This window comes from Varroa jacobsoni, unplaced genomic scaffold, assembly GCF_002532875.2.
Source record: "Varroa jacobsoni isolate VJ856 unplaced genomic scaffold, vjacob_1.0 scaffold_1146, whole genome shotgun sequence".
In the NCBI taxonomy this organism is placed as follows: domain Eukaryota; kingdom Metazoa; phylum Arthropoda; class Arachnida; order Mesostigmata; family Varroidae; genus Varroa; species Varroa jacobsoni.
Genome location: NW_019214048.1, coordinates 201,112 through 218,431, shown reverse-complemented (window position 1 = coordinate 218,431; position 17,320 = coordinate 201,112). Strand labels below are relative to the sequence as shown.

General features: G+C 38.7%; 1 protein-coding gene and 1 long non-coding RNA gene across 3 annotated transcripts in view; both read right to left on the bottom strand.

The window, feature by feature from the left end:
• The window catches only part of Snap25 (Synaptosomal-associated protein 25kDa), a 232,484-nt gene that overhangs the window by 136,140 nt on the left and 79,024 nt on the right, over positions 1-17,320 (bottom strand). The gene's annotated exons all lie outside the window — the stretch shown is intronic.
• LOC147752586 (uncharacterized) lies at positions 6,472-9,407 on the bottom strand. Its single transcript, XR_015313661.1, has 2 exons — positions 7,866-9,407; positions 6,472-7,047 (listed from the first exon to the last, which is right to left on the bottom strand). It is a non-coding gene; the product is annotated as an uncharacterized LOC147752586 (long non-coding RNA).

The window sequence follows — 17,320 nt, the reverse complement described above, 5'->3', positions numbered from 1 at the left end:
ACTCGGTCGGTAACAAGTGACAACCCGACAACGCCTCTGGCCTCGAAGAGAACGCGCGCGCATCTCCCACTTCTACCCGTTTACGTTTATCGTATGAGAAACAGAATGCTCTTCGCGCTAAGGCAAAGAATAACAAGTCTAAATATTAGCCTATAATATGGCTTCTGAGAAGTCCATGAGAATGGAGAGTAACGCTATATTTCAGCTCTCATGTTCCATTCCATGTTACTGTGATATTGATCCTGCCTATTCCGTTTCAGTCAATAGACCGCGGGTAAATGGACAAGCGTTCCGCTCTTTTTTGTAGATGCTCTGGGAGATGTCAACGATGCATGAAAGATATGAAAATTAATTGATGGTATTAGCTTGTAGCGATGCTGTGCTGTGTTCGTAATTCCTCTTCCCTTCATCGAAGGTCAGTAATCAGTACATTGCCTATATAAGGCTTTCTGTATGTTAGGCCAATATGAATAAGGTAGTTAATTACTCCGATGCTGCGCACATATACAATGGACCCATTTAATAGAAAAGGAAAAAACGTATTGAATTCACTTTGGTAAACGAAAACTCCGTACGATGTCTTGGTAATAGACAAAATTGAATATTGGAATGCAAAGATCCTTAGCTTGCTAGCTCTGAGTTTATTTTCTAAGATAGTATAAATGCACAATACTTTATTCTTCGATTCTAATCTTAGCTAACCTACAATCTATTATTGAAAAAAACAAAAGGTTGAGAGCACAGTGCCCTGAACCATCTCTTTCTCATTACGATTATAAGAATAAGTGTAAAAGGTACTATTACCATTGAAAAGATCACGTCTCGTAGGTTTTATAGATTTGTCAGAAAACAGGAAAAACTGATCATTTTAGAGCTAGATTTTGCGCATATTTTTTTAATTTAGACAGGAAAAAGGCATTATGTCCTTTTTGTCCTTAAGGCTGGTTAACGATTGTTTTTTGTGTTCATAGGTAGGTCCCATGTTTCATATCACAATTTTATCATAAAGGGTGCGGCACCTAAAGTAGAAGTCCTCTCTGTGATTGTGTCTGAATAAAAATAGACACGTCAACGAATTCTCTTACATGTGCTGAAAGTTTCACTTCTAACAATCATCTTTCTTTAATAAAACTACAATTCGCTGCGATATCAACTTTAATTCGGGACTTGAATCATTCCCCAGTCATCCTTCTTTCTTTTTCATTCATTCATCTTTTTAATAGTAACCGTGATTCAAGCAACATTAGCAGGTGTACATTGATTGTCGCTCAAGTATTCTACATATTAGAAGTTCTAACGGAATCAAATTTTAGCACGCCGAAAGTTTCCAAAACGCAAGGGCTCAAAATAGCTAATAAAAAATAGGATTGTTCAGTCATCTTCTAAAGGGCTCAAAAAATAGTAATTTTTTGAGCCCTTTAGATCTAAAAGCTCTTGACGATTTTTGGCACGCTTCATAAAAATCTTTCTGGGACTTTCTAGAAGGCACACGAAAATTGCTCATAACGTGAACCGTCTACTTCGGGCAAAAAAAATATATGATCCTAGTGAAAGTTCTTCCCGCGCAAAAAAGTGAAATTCTTACTGAAATTGCGAAAAAATATATATTGACATTTCCTACGGCCTCAAATAATTATACTGCTCCAAATTCGACGTCAACTAAGTAAATTTCTCTAAGTTTTGTTTTTCCTTTAGCGCGCGTGCCGTACAGACACGCAGCAGCTGTAGCATGTCGCAGGCATCAGATCCAATAGTGCTTTCCTTTTTGGGTCTATGAATTCGGTTGGTTCGTGGTTAAGCAATCATCAGTAAGTCCTATCTTCCCGTTAGTAAGTAATATTTACCTATTGTTATGAGTGCTAGTATCGGACTAAGGCTGAAATTTTGAGATCTGAAGTAGACACTACCTGTTCAACGCAAGGGCTTTTGTGACCCTTCAAGTCTCGCTACGAACATGAAGACACTTCGGGAAAAGGTCGAATCTATGTGATCAAAATCGCATTGGCCTATTGCACTGAAACAGACCTCAAAAGCCACCATGAGAAAGAATCACTCACAAAGGAGCGAAGGACTTGTCCCGGACCCGACCTATTTCGATAGAAGCGGAAATTTTTCCTTTTATCTTGATCGTTTACGAGTGTTCTCAGTTAAGTACAGAAAATCGTCTACGAAGGAGTATAAATTCAAACTTCCTTTATTTAATCGTATATATTGTGTAAAAACTTGGCTTCGTAAGGTTATCAGTCTTCCTCTTGTTCTTATTGGCATTAATGTTATTACAATTATACAAGAATTATGAATACCCACCACGCGAAAATGTGTAATTTCTGCATCTAAGGATGACCATATATAGGTGGCTTATTGAGTCACTCTCCATTGGCAGGCAAAACCGCTGGTTGTAACAGACGATTCTAGGAAATAACGGTGAAACGTGGAAAAATTAATTTATGTCACACTGTAGCTTGATTCAGATACTTGAGGTGACATTGACGAAACATTTAGCTATCTGTTTTTACCAAAAAACGTAAAATAAACCGAATAACGTTTGCACTGTTTTTCCTACAAAGACAGCACATTTTTACGTTATTTGCCGATTCGTAAAAAGAGTACGAGTATTCCCGATGAAACTTAATGTATCCATTTTACCTATACAAAAAAGGAACTTAGTCTGCCCTATACTCATAGTGCTTCAGGCTATGAATACAAGAGTACTTCTTAGTTGCTCGTTTGCTTTAATTTTTCGGCCGCATCATCTAATCGGTTACAGATAATGCTATTGCATAACGTTGTTACAGGCCAGGAACGGTTTATATATATATATATATATATATGTGCTTTAGGATTGTTCGTTAAAAAAGTCGATTTCCCAACGAGAGTGTACGTTTACGATGCCTTCACCGAATTCGGTTACAATGACCGAAAAAAAAGATGGCCACCAGATTACCTGGTGGACGTGAAAATACCACTTATCTCATGCCAGGTTGCATGAATGGCTCCATTATTTATATAAGAGAAGCGGTTCTCGCCAGCAGAGTTTCTCAAAGATGATCTTTGATGTGTGTACTTAAGGACGAGGCGGACACAGGAATTTTCAGACCGGATAACTCGATGTGGTCTGAAGATGACGGATCGAATCAGTAGCGTAAGAAAGCTTAAGAAGTCTCTCTAACTCACACATAAACAACGTACTTTTTTGAAATCTAATTAAAAGTATTAAATAAGGATAAATTGATATTTGAAGTCGTGTTAATAATAATAATTACATGTTAGCTCATCGAGTAAAATATTTTTACAAGAACATCATTGGCTGTTTGTTTATTATAAAACAAGTTAGTTGAGACGTGTAAATTGAAATATCACTACTATATCACAAGACCATTTGCTTTTGTTTACCTTTATAGACGCTTTCAGATCAGATTAAGGCTTTGGGCAACAATATCCACAATTGCACTTTCTTTAAATAGAGTAACGTATGGAGGAAACATGTATTCGATCTCTATCCACTAAAATACGAGTATTACGCTGTTACGCTGAGTTAATCTCAGTTTCGTTTATAGGCAGTACATCAGCTTTTTCGAACCCTTTTGCACGGCTTAACCTAGAACAAGTAGCGTGAAATCATGAGATATTTGCAACAGCTGAATAGAATTATGTACTCTTTATCTACTTATGCCCAGCTGGGCTGACAGCATCAGAGATCCATGTATTTACCTGTTAGTGATTCTTACGGGACATCTTGGACCTTCTATCCGTGTCGGTATGTAGTCAACAAGAGCCTTTCCACTCAAGCCTTACGTCACCAAAGTGGATCCGGACGGAAATAATCGATCTCCTCTGGTAACTTGTGTATTAAAATTGTACACAAAGCTGAAAAGAGACTTTCTATGCCGCGCTGATTTGTAAAGGTCATTTTCTGCAATGGACCCTCGACAAGAGATCGCGTTCATGAACCAAATAATAACAGTTTCAACGCAACAAATAGTTTCACGAAATTTTCGACTTCACGATAATTAATATAAAGCATTCGAGTAGACCGGTAACATATTTTTTTTTATTCTTGTAACATATTTTTTATTTTTGAAATGTGCCATATGTATTTCATTATTTTTGTTTATGCTTCTTATTTCACTATAATATTTATACATAATTTTAACAAAGACCCGTCTTGGCCTTTCATGAAGTGGCCTGACTTTTAATCCCTTTACTTTAACATTAACAGCTTAACAACATAACAGAAAACATTAACAGCGTTAATTAACGGCGTTTTGCTGCTGCTCGTATTAAGCAACAGTGAGGAGAGGAATATTTGCTAGGTCCCCAAATACATGCTTCAGCATGCTCTACCGCCGATGTTACATTGTAACATCTCAAGTACCTCAAATGATGCTTAAATAAAATGTAGAAAAAGGCCCTTCAAGTGAGGTCAATATATAATTGTTGTAATCATTAAACGCTAACATGGCTTATTATAACCAGCTATTAGAATACATTTAACCTTTGTTCTGAAATATCGAAATTACAACGAAACAACATAAACCTTATGCATGATCACGAAAAACAGAACCGTTTAAGGTAAATGGCTACGTACGTACGTACGTACGCACGCACCCGCAGCTCAAGAAGCAATGCATTGAAGAACCTTAGCGCACTAAGTTCGATTATGTTTGTGGTAGCGTAACGTATTGAAATCAACTTAGCCTTCTTCGCACGGAACGCCCTAAACTTACCTATGTTTACTGTTTTCTTAAGCCGATGTTCAGAGTATGTCTGTTGTTAACCTCCACGGCATAGTTTGTCAAATTGTTGGAGTTATTAAAAAGATTCAGAGTATATAACTAAAAATCAGCCAGGAATTGACTTGTTTTCTTAATGTTTTCACAAACTTCTGCACCGTTCAAAAAGTAAGGCCGTACAACAAGGACAGAAAGATATTACTGCGGCCATTAAATGGGTTGCCTTTGAAGGCTACACCTGTATTTTGTATGATAGGGCCCTGTTTCAATTTGCTTTTTCTTTTTAATATATTAGGTAATCCAGCGAGTCCTGGCTGGCTTTTAGGACAGTGCGTAAATTACTGTGCATTGCATGGTGATTAAATTTCTAATTATGCGCCACTACCTTATAAAAGATATCGCATTTTATGTGCAAATATATATATATATTTAACTGTTGTTCATGCACGGTCTTGCAGTCAGAAAGCACTGAGTTGTATGAGAGAGAAAAAGAAGTAGGAAGAGGTGCGAAGCTGGGAGGATGCACAGAAAAAGGTGCCTCGACTACGTGACCTGACGGTCATACTCTCGACTTGGCCAGCCTTGACTAGCTATAGCGACAGCGTGTCGCAGCTGCTGCATCGGGACGTGTCTCCTGCATTAAACGCGCTCGTCTGATTTGCCGACGAGAGCCGGCGTCAACAAACAGCCCATACGCAGCCATCTAATATTCGTGTACTTTACACAAATAGAGAGAACGCGAGAAAGCGTTGTTTGCCGGCTTACGACGTACGCCGGTACGCACTGTTCATTGCAACGTTTCTTTCAACTCTAAACGATACTTGATAAACTAATAAAAACACTTCGCAATGCCTTTACGACATAATCAGCATTTTATTATTATTATTCCGTCCTTCCGACATGACCGCCATCGTGCAGTTTATTCCATTTGTTACGTTATTATATATTTATATACATATATATACATGTGTTATACGCACAGAAAAGGGGTCGCCTATGTATAACATACATTAAACTGTACGGCAAACTTTGTAATTTTGCGATAAACTCGAATTTAGACTTATTTGTTTTTCATTGGATGTTCGGTTTTCTTTTTTGAGCCTCTAGGTCTCAACATATTTACCTTTTAAGGTCTAATAATCCTTAAGGTGAAAGTTCCTCCTTTTTACTCTAGCGCCTAGAAGTGGTACGCCAAATGTTTAGCATTGATCAGATAGTTTTTTACATTGAAGTATACGTACTTCCATAAACCATACAGATCCGATTATATACATATATGTATACATACTATGTTATAACGAGTTAATGGCCGTTGAATAGCTCTGTACTAAAGGCGCCTGGTCGGACTTCATTTGACTGCAGGCAAGCGTGTTATTTGTCTGCGGTGTTCAGCTCAACGTGTTCATAGCGCCATGACTTTCTCAAAAAAGCTGTAAGCTCTTCAGATTCTTCTTCAGATCTGAATATTGCTAAGCTCCATTTCTGAATTTTTGATACTCAGCGTATGGATGGTTTACGATAATAAGTTCATTACTCTGCTTCATGATTAATGCTAATTTGATAGAAGAAACAATCAGCTTTCCAAGCTTTGTAAATTCTGACGTGTCAGCAGTATATAACGTTTTTGTCTAGCTAATTGCTTGTTAAACTCGTCACAAAACTAACCGCGTTGTTTAGATCTTCAGCTGTTCATTGTTTAACAGAAACATTGGCTTCGCTCTAACAAAAATAGACCGTATTCGTATTAACCATGTGTATTTGTACCGAAAAAAACGCTGTTCTCCCAATCGTCCTGCCGATCCTGAACAGCTATCTATAAACAGCCTTCTCTAGTAGTACCTTGCAAAATCGTACGTCGAATAGCACGTGTTCAATGAAATTATTACTGGGTTACTCACGATATTTCACCAGCGCGCGACCGCTGTCAGTTATTTCAGTGGATGACTATATAAGTCAACTTAAATAATAACATAGGCCAAACGAGTTGCCATAGTATCTTTTTGCCGGACAATTCCCGACAGCCCCTTTTCCGTCGAAAAAAAAAACTTTGTCCGCATCGTTGTTTTGCTTGGGATTAGAACGCGGTTGGACATCCTATCATATCGTGTCAGCAGTAATATAGCATAATTAGGCGGTACCGCCGTCGTTGGGTAGAGTGAACGTTATTGGAACAAGGATAATAGGAGAGTAAACAGGAGCCTTCCATACGTCGTGGAAGCGGATGGCTGGGCGCAGACGCAGGCGGCAAACATGTTTAGTGTTAGGTCCAATGATAGGATAGTACGTAAACAGGAGTTACATGCTTTCATACAGCCTGAAAGGATCACATTAGCAATTTAAACATTTTCTCTGGTCAAAAATGGCGATTAGGGACACTCGCTCGCATCAGATATGTCGCTGTTTAGATGTTTGCCCTAAATATTTTATAGAATATAGACAGCTTGAGTAGAGTATTGAACATTGAACAAAAAAAAAGTTGCTCCCCTTCCATGTCCTCTTTCTTGACGAAAATCACCTCTATGAACCTTGGTTATTTCTTAATATTCTGAGAAATCGTTGCTGTGGATAAATCCGATTGTATAATCAAGTGAAATCTTCTTGTAGCTGGATTCGTAGTGCGGCCGTTCTACAAACAAATAGTAATTTTTTCGGTAAAACTCCCTACCATGTAGGAACTAATTAGAGCTAAATGTAATCTTAAAAACAAATTAATATAAGTGCTACGTTTATAGTTTATGGGAGTTATTTTCGGATAATAATACTTCGTTTTTAAGCTATTTGAGCTAATAGTTACGAAATAAACTGGTTTTTCAGTTAACCCATTTAGTTGGCGAAGATGCGAGAAACGAGACTTTAATTGACTTTGCCCAAGGTATAAACAGCGTGAACACACTATACGAGCTGACGGCCCAGGGAAGTTCTGCTAGGAAAACGGTTTGCTTGAAAGTAAGACACACCGTTAAAATACAGCGCAGCAATAGCAGGAAGAAGGCAAAAAATTGCCACCAAGGCAAAAAACACAACACTTTATATCCACTACTTTCGTTCTATTAGGAGATAGCAAATAAAACCGTGCCGTATTTCGTATATGTTAGCGCCCTCTGTTCGTCTAACCGTTCGCTTATTTCCTACCTTTTTTCGTTCGCCAGTTCGTTACTTATTGTTGATACTCGTTTTTCATTTTCCTAACTCCCACTGTCTCTCACTGCAGCTTTCTTTAGATCCCTTTTCGACTCTTCCTCTATATCCTCATTGCCCAACGTTGCTCATTCCTGCACTCCTCGGTGGGCTGACTATGAGATCGTAAACTTGTGAGTGCTACCGGGGCGTGCCTGGTAAAGAGGACTAGGGTTTATTCAGTTCTACACAACACATGGCCATTATCATCATATCCCCTATGCCTACCTTTCCATTTGAAATATTCCTCACCTTTCATTGCTGCTCTACTTTTCTTATTATCAGAACCAAGTATTCGTTGGTAGTTTTCATCAAAATCGACGCATCGCCAACGTCGTGCTGATAAGGGACTGGTGGCTGCGCAGGCAAAACTGAAACCTCAAGTTTCGAAGGAAGGCAAATATGACGACGAAAAACATTGCCTCATCGCCTTGACGCTTTTTTGACGCCTTGTGTTAAACCGCCAGCAGTTGCATAACCGGAAAAATGGTCCGCCTTACGACGTCAGAAATATACGTCAATAAGAGCACGTAAATAATTTCAAACTTACCTGTCTGAAGTATGAGTAAAAGCAGTGAATATGTCAGTCCCCAGCATGCATGCTTTCTTACCTATTTCGACTTAAACGTAAGTCCGGTTTGTGCATATAGATCCGTATGACATTCGCAAAAATATCTTCAACGATCTTGATCGTTTCAATTGGTTGGCTCGAGTTGAGGACGAGAGAACTTCGGAACGACAAAACAATTTTTCATAATTGCAAACTTTGCGAAGTTATAGCAACAATTTAAAATATACGCGCTAATGGCAACCGACACTGCCGAATTTCATGATTTTGTATATCTATGCAGACCCAAATTTGGTAAACGGAGCCGACGTTCGTTACCATTCACTGGCTTTGTTATGCTATTCTTGAATGAAGACTGTACTTATATGTGACAGTTCTGACCGTTTTCGATGAATCTATGCATTTTTTTGTGTTTCAAAAACAAACATCAATTTATCAATGAAAAGAACAACAACGACAATTTTCTCCTAGTGAATCATTGAAAAATTCTTGGTGTAGAAACGACAAAAAGTTTAGAATCACGGGAAAGTGTGTGCGGTGGACTGCAAAACTGTAACTCTAAAAACCTAGTGGCGACATGAGTCTCTCTATGGGGAGTGTAACTTGATGGTTAAAGGAGGCTGATTCTGATCAATAATCTTCATTTGTAGTACGGTAAAACGAAAGAAGAACTTCTTGTTCACGCAATTCGATTGTTTGCATCTTGTTCAGATGTTACCTTTAATCCATTTTTCTCATAATGCTAACAAACTCTGACGGTCCCATCCGCATTGATAGAACCGAAAACAAGGTCACTTGGGAACACTAAGTTGTCAAGATAACCAGGTCAATCTTGTCCCATACTGCTATAATTTCGTAAATCATTAACGTAGCCAAGATTCTACTACCCCCATGCGAGTTCTCCTCAAAAATCTTGTGATTCCTTTTTGATTGTCCTCTGCAAGATTAGTTTACGATATAGACCACAGTACATTAAACGTCAGAATATACTTCGGTTGCGTAAAGATGGTAGTAGTAATTTTTAAGGTAGTACAAATACGAGCTGTCAATTAGGACTACATTATATTTTTTTGGCTATTAGAGATATTCGGCATTATCCCAAAAATCAAACATCTTTAAGTTTATATAAAGTTTTAAGCAAGCCACACACTTTCAATATTGCCTGGCGCTCAAATTGTCAATGACACTTTTTCTTTCTAGGCATTGGGTTATCGTTTAAAAAAGGAACTTTCGAAGGCGAGCCGGATTTTACCGCTTCATATGATATTATTGTTAATCCTCTTAAATCACATGAATCCGCTTGGCCGAATTGTTTCACCACACATGTAACTCATATTGAAACAGGAGATGAATCTATGACCGACGAGGATAATTTAATCTGAACCGGTTCAGTCTAGTGGTCAAAAATACTTTTAAAGCATATGAAACATTTTTATACATGAAAATCTAAAAACTAAAATGGCAAAAATAGCAACAAGTGGCAGTTGTATGGAAATGTCTCTGACGGTCCCTTTTCGCTCCTTTTCTAGAAGATGAAGATACAGCGTTGAACGGGAAAATATGGGTTAATAAACTAGATAAACCGATTCCCGGCCTCAGTGACCTGAAAACCGCACCAAAGTAGCCTCAACAACGGATAGGGAGGCCAAATGCTTGCCTGGGTAGCCTGACGAAACAGTTCTAACGAGGCCGAGTGGATGCGTCCCCTTCGTGGACAGGGGTTTATATGACAAATGGCCATCAGTCAATGCAGCGCCTTATGCAGAAATATGGTCCAGTTTCCCCTTCTTTAAATCACACTGCGAGTGTATATATGTTACATTAGCTGATAAAAAAAACGAGAAAAATATTAAGCAATATTCTGTCATCTGAGGGCTTACGACGCTAAGTACATAATCAAGATTTGTCAATCCGACACCCTGATAACGTCAAGACCAGTTCTTCGAAAGTCTAAATACGAGGGCAGCCGCTAAGGTGGTTATTACTGCATGCATAAAGAAAATGGGGTTTGCAAAAGTTTAACCTGCGAATAATGTAATCACATGACAACGTAAAACGGTCTAACGGTCGAGGAAACGGCAAATTGCTTTTATTAACTATTATCAGCTCCGGTAGGGGTCTGCGCTGAGCGCATTGATTTTAATCTCACTCACAATTTAGCCTCACTACATCGCATTTTGCGAATAGCAGGAAGTAGCAGACTTTTGCTGACGATTGCCTGTAGCCGTCAATTAGCACGTCCTTGTTCAGAATAATTGGGATGAAAACATAGGCGAGGGAAATAGGAAATGAGTATTATCTAGGCAGACGCGGGCGTCATCACAATGAAATTGCGCCGCACGTTTCTCTACCAGCCGGGAAGAAGAAAGATTACAAAGCGGTCAATTTGAATGAGTTCGAATGGAAGGGGCGGTGGGCGAGCTGTGTAGCTGTGTTGCTTAAATATCTGTTAACTTTCCAGTGATTTCTTTTAGCTTCTGACGACGACAGATTCATTCGAGCCAGCAAGGTTATTCTAAAACGCGAAACGTCACGCTAATTTGATCTAATCCACGACCACTAAAAAATCAACCAATTAGTAAACATAGACTAAGAACATCGGCGAGATTCTGCTAATGCCCTATACTCAAATTGTAGCATTTATATCTATAGGTATATAGCGTACTGCTCAGCACATCGTTTGCAATAATTGTAAGGCATATCCTATAATTTCCAACAAAACAAGCAAGACGTCCTCCAATACCCGATTTGCATTGCTCAGTCATCGGTTAGAAATATAATGTTTTGATACACAAATGATCTTATGGACGAAACATTCAATTGGCTCACAGTCAGAGTAGAGATCGTCAGAAAGGGACTTCAATTGAGTTGTCTTTCCTTTGTAATGAATTTACCAAACGATCTTCTTTATGGAGGCACAAGGAAGCTGAGCGTGAATAATGATGTTCATCATAAGCATAAGAATATGAACTATTCTGAAGACGAGGTGGAACACACATGAAAATGTGTATTTCCTCTTGACCTTTACATGTCAGCTTTCAAAATGATCATGGTTTACATGGCGTCGATACTTCACAATAACAATATGAAGAAAAATAAGTTTATACTAAATGCCTCGTAAGTAGTCATTATTTTACTTAAAAAAGTCTCCCCACGGCTTACTGAAATCATCATTTATGAGCCTACGTTCCGAAATAATAGATTTAGAAATAAAGAAACTGACAATATGAACGCTGCAAACGCAATTTCTGTGCTATTATACTTATCATTTTGCTATAGAAGATTAATCGAACCATTTTATGACATGACCGTCCCCAGACAAATTTACACCCGTCGCCACTCTTATCAGTTATTCCCACCAATTAAAGCTTCATTAGATTTCGTGTATTAGTCTAATCACTCTCAGATGAAAAGTGATAACCAGATGGCAACTGACGTTTTCGAGGCGCCGACTGAGGTGGATAGATCACGTCGGAAAGGAAGTTGTGTCCCATAGCGCGTGATGAATTTGGCATAACGTTGCCTGCACCATGACCCAGCAGGTCGGAAAACAAATCTCTTCGGCAGTGCCCTGGGGCATCGTTCCAAGGTACATGCCCTGCGCTAGGGCCATTCGCACGGAGCAGTTACACTGGGTACTCTACAGAAGCCTCTCAGTTCTGTCAAAGAGCCTGTTACCGTCTGTGCAAGCCAAACTTCAACTTTTTTCAAAATTCACCTGTGACTGTGGTTAGACCAAAAATAGGGTTCAAAATTAACGATGACTACTAAAACGATACGACCGGCGCTTTCATTCATTTGAAAAAAATACATGACCATGGTGCATGACATAGTTACATTGAAATAGCTAGACCGAAATGTCAGGCAGAACTCACATTTTTTTGTTTTTAAAAGAAAATAATAGACTCAACATCGGACGCATTCAAAGCAAATGGTACGGCAGCAAAACCCAGCTATGTTGTCAGAGTTTTACAGTTTTTATTACTTGAATAGAGAAATTGCGTACCGTAGAATTACAGCGGATAAATAAATTTATATACTGAACCTTAGCAAGAAAAATTAATAAGGTTGGCTATGTGCCCAATCGAACGTTCTTGACAGATCACTAGGTAGTATTTCTAGGTAGTATTTCGTATAAGATTGCTCAAATACGAACCTGCTGACCACGAAGCTCACGCCATTCACACGCAATATTACCGTTACTTGATTGGAAAATAATAGATGCGAATTTCAAATGAAATTTCAGTGAAACTGCATGAATTTCCGCACGTGTGTTCAATTACTGTTGTAATAAATAAATCCAAGTACATCGATGAATCAATGTGTGCGTATAGATATGATTTTGTTAATAACAAAAGACTCTTCGATCGTATTTCTGGCTGGTAAACTTACACAAACTGTGATCTATGTTCACTAAAATTAAACTAAAAAGGAACGTGTTTCTACCATAATTATTGCAAATATCGTTAAGACGGTCGCAGAAAAGATCGAGGTATGGACAATGGTGTACAGACAGCACACTCCGATCCTTGGTTCGCACAGATTTCTCTCCAGAGCAGTCATCGTACCTATGCTATCATTGGAAACATCTTTCTGTCGAAAATGTTTTTCATCGCTTCAACGAAGCTACGTTTTCCGAGCATCCATACAGAGTACAACCAAGCATAGACAGCTAGGGACACAGGTCGTCGCCTCGAAAGTCACACTTTCACAACCAGGCAAACTTGTATTTAAACTACCTTTCACCCTGTGAAAGTTCCTCGCAAATTTCTGTCTAATAAACAAACTCTATCGATATATAAAGGAAAGGAGTATTTATGGAAATAAATGTCTATTATGTAGGCTGTGAAGAGCAGACGATACCTTTAGGCCACTGAAAGAAATAACGGAAGAAAGCTAAATGCAGATTTTGATTCGAAAATTGTTTATATGATAGGAAATAATATCGTATTTAATTAGGATTTACTGGTACCGGTATCAGACAGCAAAAAAAAAAACAACAAATCAATGTATAACTAGTTGAAAATAATCATGTGGCATAGTCAGCAATCGCTGCCTTGTACAGCGCTCCACGAGATTCGAAATAATTCCTAGCAAAGAAACGCGCAAATAGTCATTAAATTCAATTTAGATTTAACAGCCCATTCACTCTCTGGACCCCGTCAGCTGCAGCGTCTGGTCCAGTATGGTCCTTTCTAGCTTTTTTAGCTGTTCACTTAGTGTTTCAATATCGTCTTCTCTCATTTGTGACCTGTCAGGACAACTAACGTAAACATAGCATAATTAAGACAACATACAACAACAACGAATGGCTAGTAATTAGAATATTGAACTTAATTTCACTGCGCTAGAGCACGTGTCAATGAGAGACACCGTATGTGATGAACGGGGTCGCTTAATAGTGATCAAATCAGAGATCTGAAACGTTCTTTGCAGCAGACAAACGTGGCTATATGCACGTCATTTTGGGTTAAAATTGTTTTAATCTGGCATCTGTAATCGTGCTCTCGCTGAAAAATGCAATAGGTATTAAGAACAAGGTTTTTAAGCCTAATTAAATATAGTTATGCTTTGAAGGACGCGGACACCCATTTCGTAGATGTTATTTCGTTATCCGCTACTTAGTTGGGATAAAATAAGCTCGAATCACCGACTGTCGCTTTCCTCCCCCACCGGACGGAGCAGTTGCTCCTTAATTTCTTATTATATTTTCAGCCACTTTCAGTCATAGTGAGGATGAATATTACTTTCATATAAATTCGCAACTAGTCCTTGTCTATTCGGCCTTATCCATTTCCACAAACAAGTTTTAGTGTTGTCATGCGCGGTCCTGTGTCGAATGAACGTTTAACATCTAATTAAAAAAATGACACCGCTACAAGTGGGAAGGGGGAGCAAGAAAAATGCAAGCGCCGAGTGAGGAGTGTTTCAGTAAATAGGAAGTAGATTTTTGACCTAGGCCAGCCGTTCCAGCCCCGCGGTTACAAGTGCTAACTATCGACCTACCCGCAGTAGAGGGCGTACCCTGTAATTGGTCTCCGGTACGCGGCAATGGCTCAATTCATTGCTATACTAGTCCATGTGGGGCAGGCAGCAAACTAACTATAGGGTGAGTACACCAACAGAATGTATATACGAAACGTAAATTGGCCGCCTCAGTAACCACTGCTCACCCTCCTACCCGACATCTCGTTGATTACTTCTTGTAGACCACGCTTAGATATATCGATCCATGCGGCAATGGCAGGGAGCAAAAGCTTTTCTCGTAGTGGAAACTTTGAATGTCTACAGTAGTGTTGATGGGTACGAGGGTAAAAATCGTTGCGGGTCGGACGGTGGTGCTTTCTATGGCTAACACCCCTGAGTAGCCATCCATATCAGGATAGCACAGGGAACGTCGGCAATACTATTTGCAGGTATTTGTTGAAGGACGGCAAAAAGGTTTTCGTTATCGAAGGACACAGAGAGTGTCATAGTAAATTCCAGACGAGTAATCATTATCTTACTTGCTGCGAGCGTCGATGCTTTAGAGGATAAAACCTTTATTCCACGCAGTGAGAAGGATTGGGAATGCCTCGACAAACCTACGTGATCATTCCATTTGATTTTTTTCGCTGGCAATATACTTAGAAATGCTTTTAAAAAATACTAAAGTAAAATAATTTCAAATCACAGAACACTAGACAAATACATAAACGATAGGTAAAAAGTGGCTGATTATAAAATTGAATGAAAATCAACCATTTTTTAGAAACAGTTCGTCGTTAATTAATGAGTGCACCAATATCCATATTTATATGTACATGCAGAGAAAACAAAGTGAGGTCCGGCGCCATTAATGTCTGCTCCGTATTGGCGATTTTATAGCGCTTCAACGAATGTCTCTCGTTTCAAAACAGAAACAGGCGAACTAATAGCCAGCAGAACAAGTACTGAAAGCTGCCCTGCTTTTTCGACAAACCGCGTTAAACGTTTTCAAACGGAACAAATATGTTAAGCTAGTACTAGAAAATATCCAGCTGCATGTCGCACACTATGTGTCGCTTTTATTCAGAAATAAGTTTTTAATATATTTAATAATTTTTAAACATTATTTGTACGTATTTCTGAACATTTTTCTATACCTTTTTTTTGTTTTTTTTTTTTTAACACAGTACAAAGTGCAACTCACACATGGTACACAAATGAGGCCGTTAAATGCATCTTTAACAAAATTCACGCGGAAGATTGACCAACAGACAAAGCTCTTTAGTAAAGCTATAATGATTAGCATTTTAGCTAATGCGTCTGCAGGTTCTATTTATAAGATAAGAAGTTTCTTATTCTTCTTCTCACAACCCGTTGACGCCAGTCTCACGCAGAGCGTTTGTTGTGAACAAAACCGAGATCGTTCAAGACGTTCATCCAACGTTAGCGAGCTATCCCTGTTCATGTATTCCAAAAATCAACTAAAAACAAATCAATTATGTTTTGCTTTAAAAAATATACTCAAATGTCGTGTACTTTGGAGCGATTGAGGACGGTATATGTTTCTTTCTTAAGGGTTACATAAATGAAGAAAAAGTAATTATAATTTCCTCTATATTGCCGTAGGCGAACACATACCGCTGCACTATATTAGACTGAACAATGCAAATGCTACAAGACATGAGTGCAGTAGAACGTTATTTCGCAACCGCATTTTAAAGCGTCAAGGACAAAAATCTCCTTATCTTTGTTCCTCGTCTTCAATTCTATTTCAATTGCTTATTTTTTTCTAAGAAATAGCTTCGATTTTGTGTCACGTGCCCTTAAATTTGCAGATAACAGGTATACAATTTTGTTAGGGCTAATACCAAATTACTTTTTCAATTTGTTCGCAACGAACGAGTAAATCCAAGAAATATTTGATAAGGGGCTAGGTTGATGATTAGGATGACATAAAAGGCTATGAATCGCAAACAAACGTTTTAGCATGCATCGTAATGACAAAGGGTCACTTACAAAATCTCTTTTGCCCATCTTTATTCTATCATCCTTATTTCTACGCTACTTGAGCATATTCAAAATGCATAATTCATTCACACTTCTGAGTCAAAGAAGAATGGAAAGAAGGATCGATAGATCATAGTTAAATGAAGCACACCTTGTTTAATTTTGTGTGTTTCTGAATCCTGTTCTTTATTGTAATACTTACTTGTTTATTTGCGTGTGTCTAGATTTAGCAGACGGAAACAGTCTACCCTCGATACTCGATGAATTTTCGAAGCTCACTGTTGCTGAGTTTCGTTTTTCTGTTGGGCTGTCTATCTTATCTTACTGCGTTACAAAACTTTTCTGCCATTAGCCGCGCGCCACTGTTGCAAACTTACTTCAAGTTATATTCGACAGAGCGCTCTCTATCCAGTCCTCTTTACTATGCAAATATCGTGTGATGAAATGTGTACCATAGTCATACCGCAGAGTCTTCATGCACTTCCTAGACCTAAAAGCTCCAGTCAGAAAATAAAGAGCGAGTCCTCCTTCTACTATTGCTGCTGCGAAGCTGATGAGGAAAGCCCAGTGTCTTACGTGGCTCTATCGTCAGCAGTCGTAAAGCAGCAGGAATACCAAGAATGAAGTACAAGATACAGTGAGGCCAATGCAGTCTGACCTAACAGCAAGAACTCACATTCCACTGATATTCCTATGCTATATGTAGACAGCTATAGCCTAGGCTTCTGAACGAGCCGTGTTTCCACCTAGCGCTAGATGGGAAAACCTTTGATGATTCATGCCCACAAAAAAGCGATTCGTGGAACATTTTTCTCCGGACGTCATATGATTTGTACGGTAAGTAGCGTTGCAACAAAGGCGAAATAGA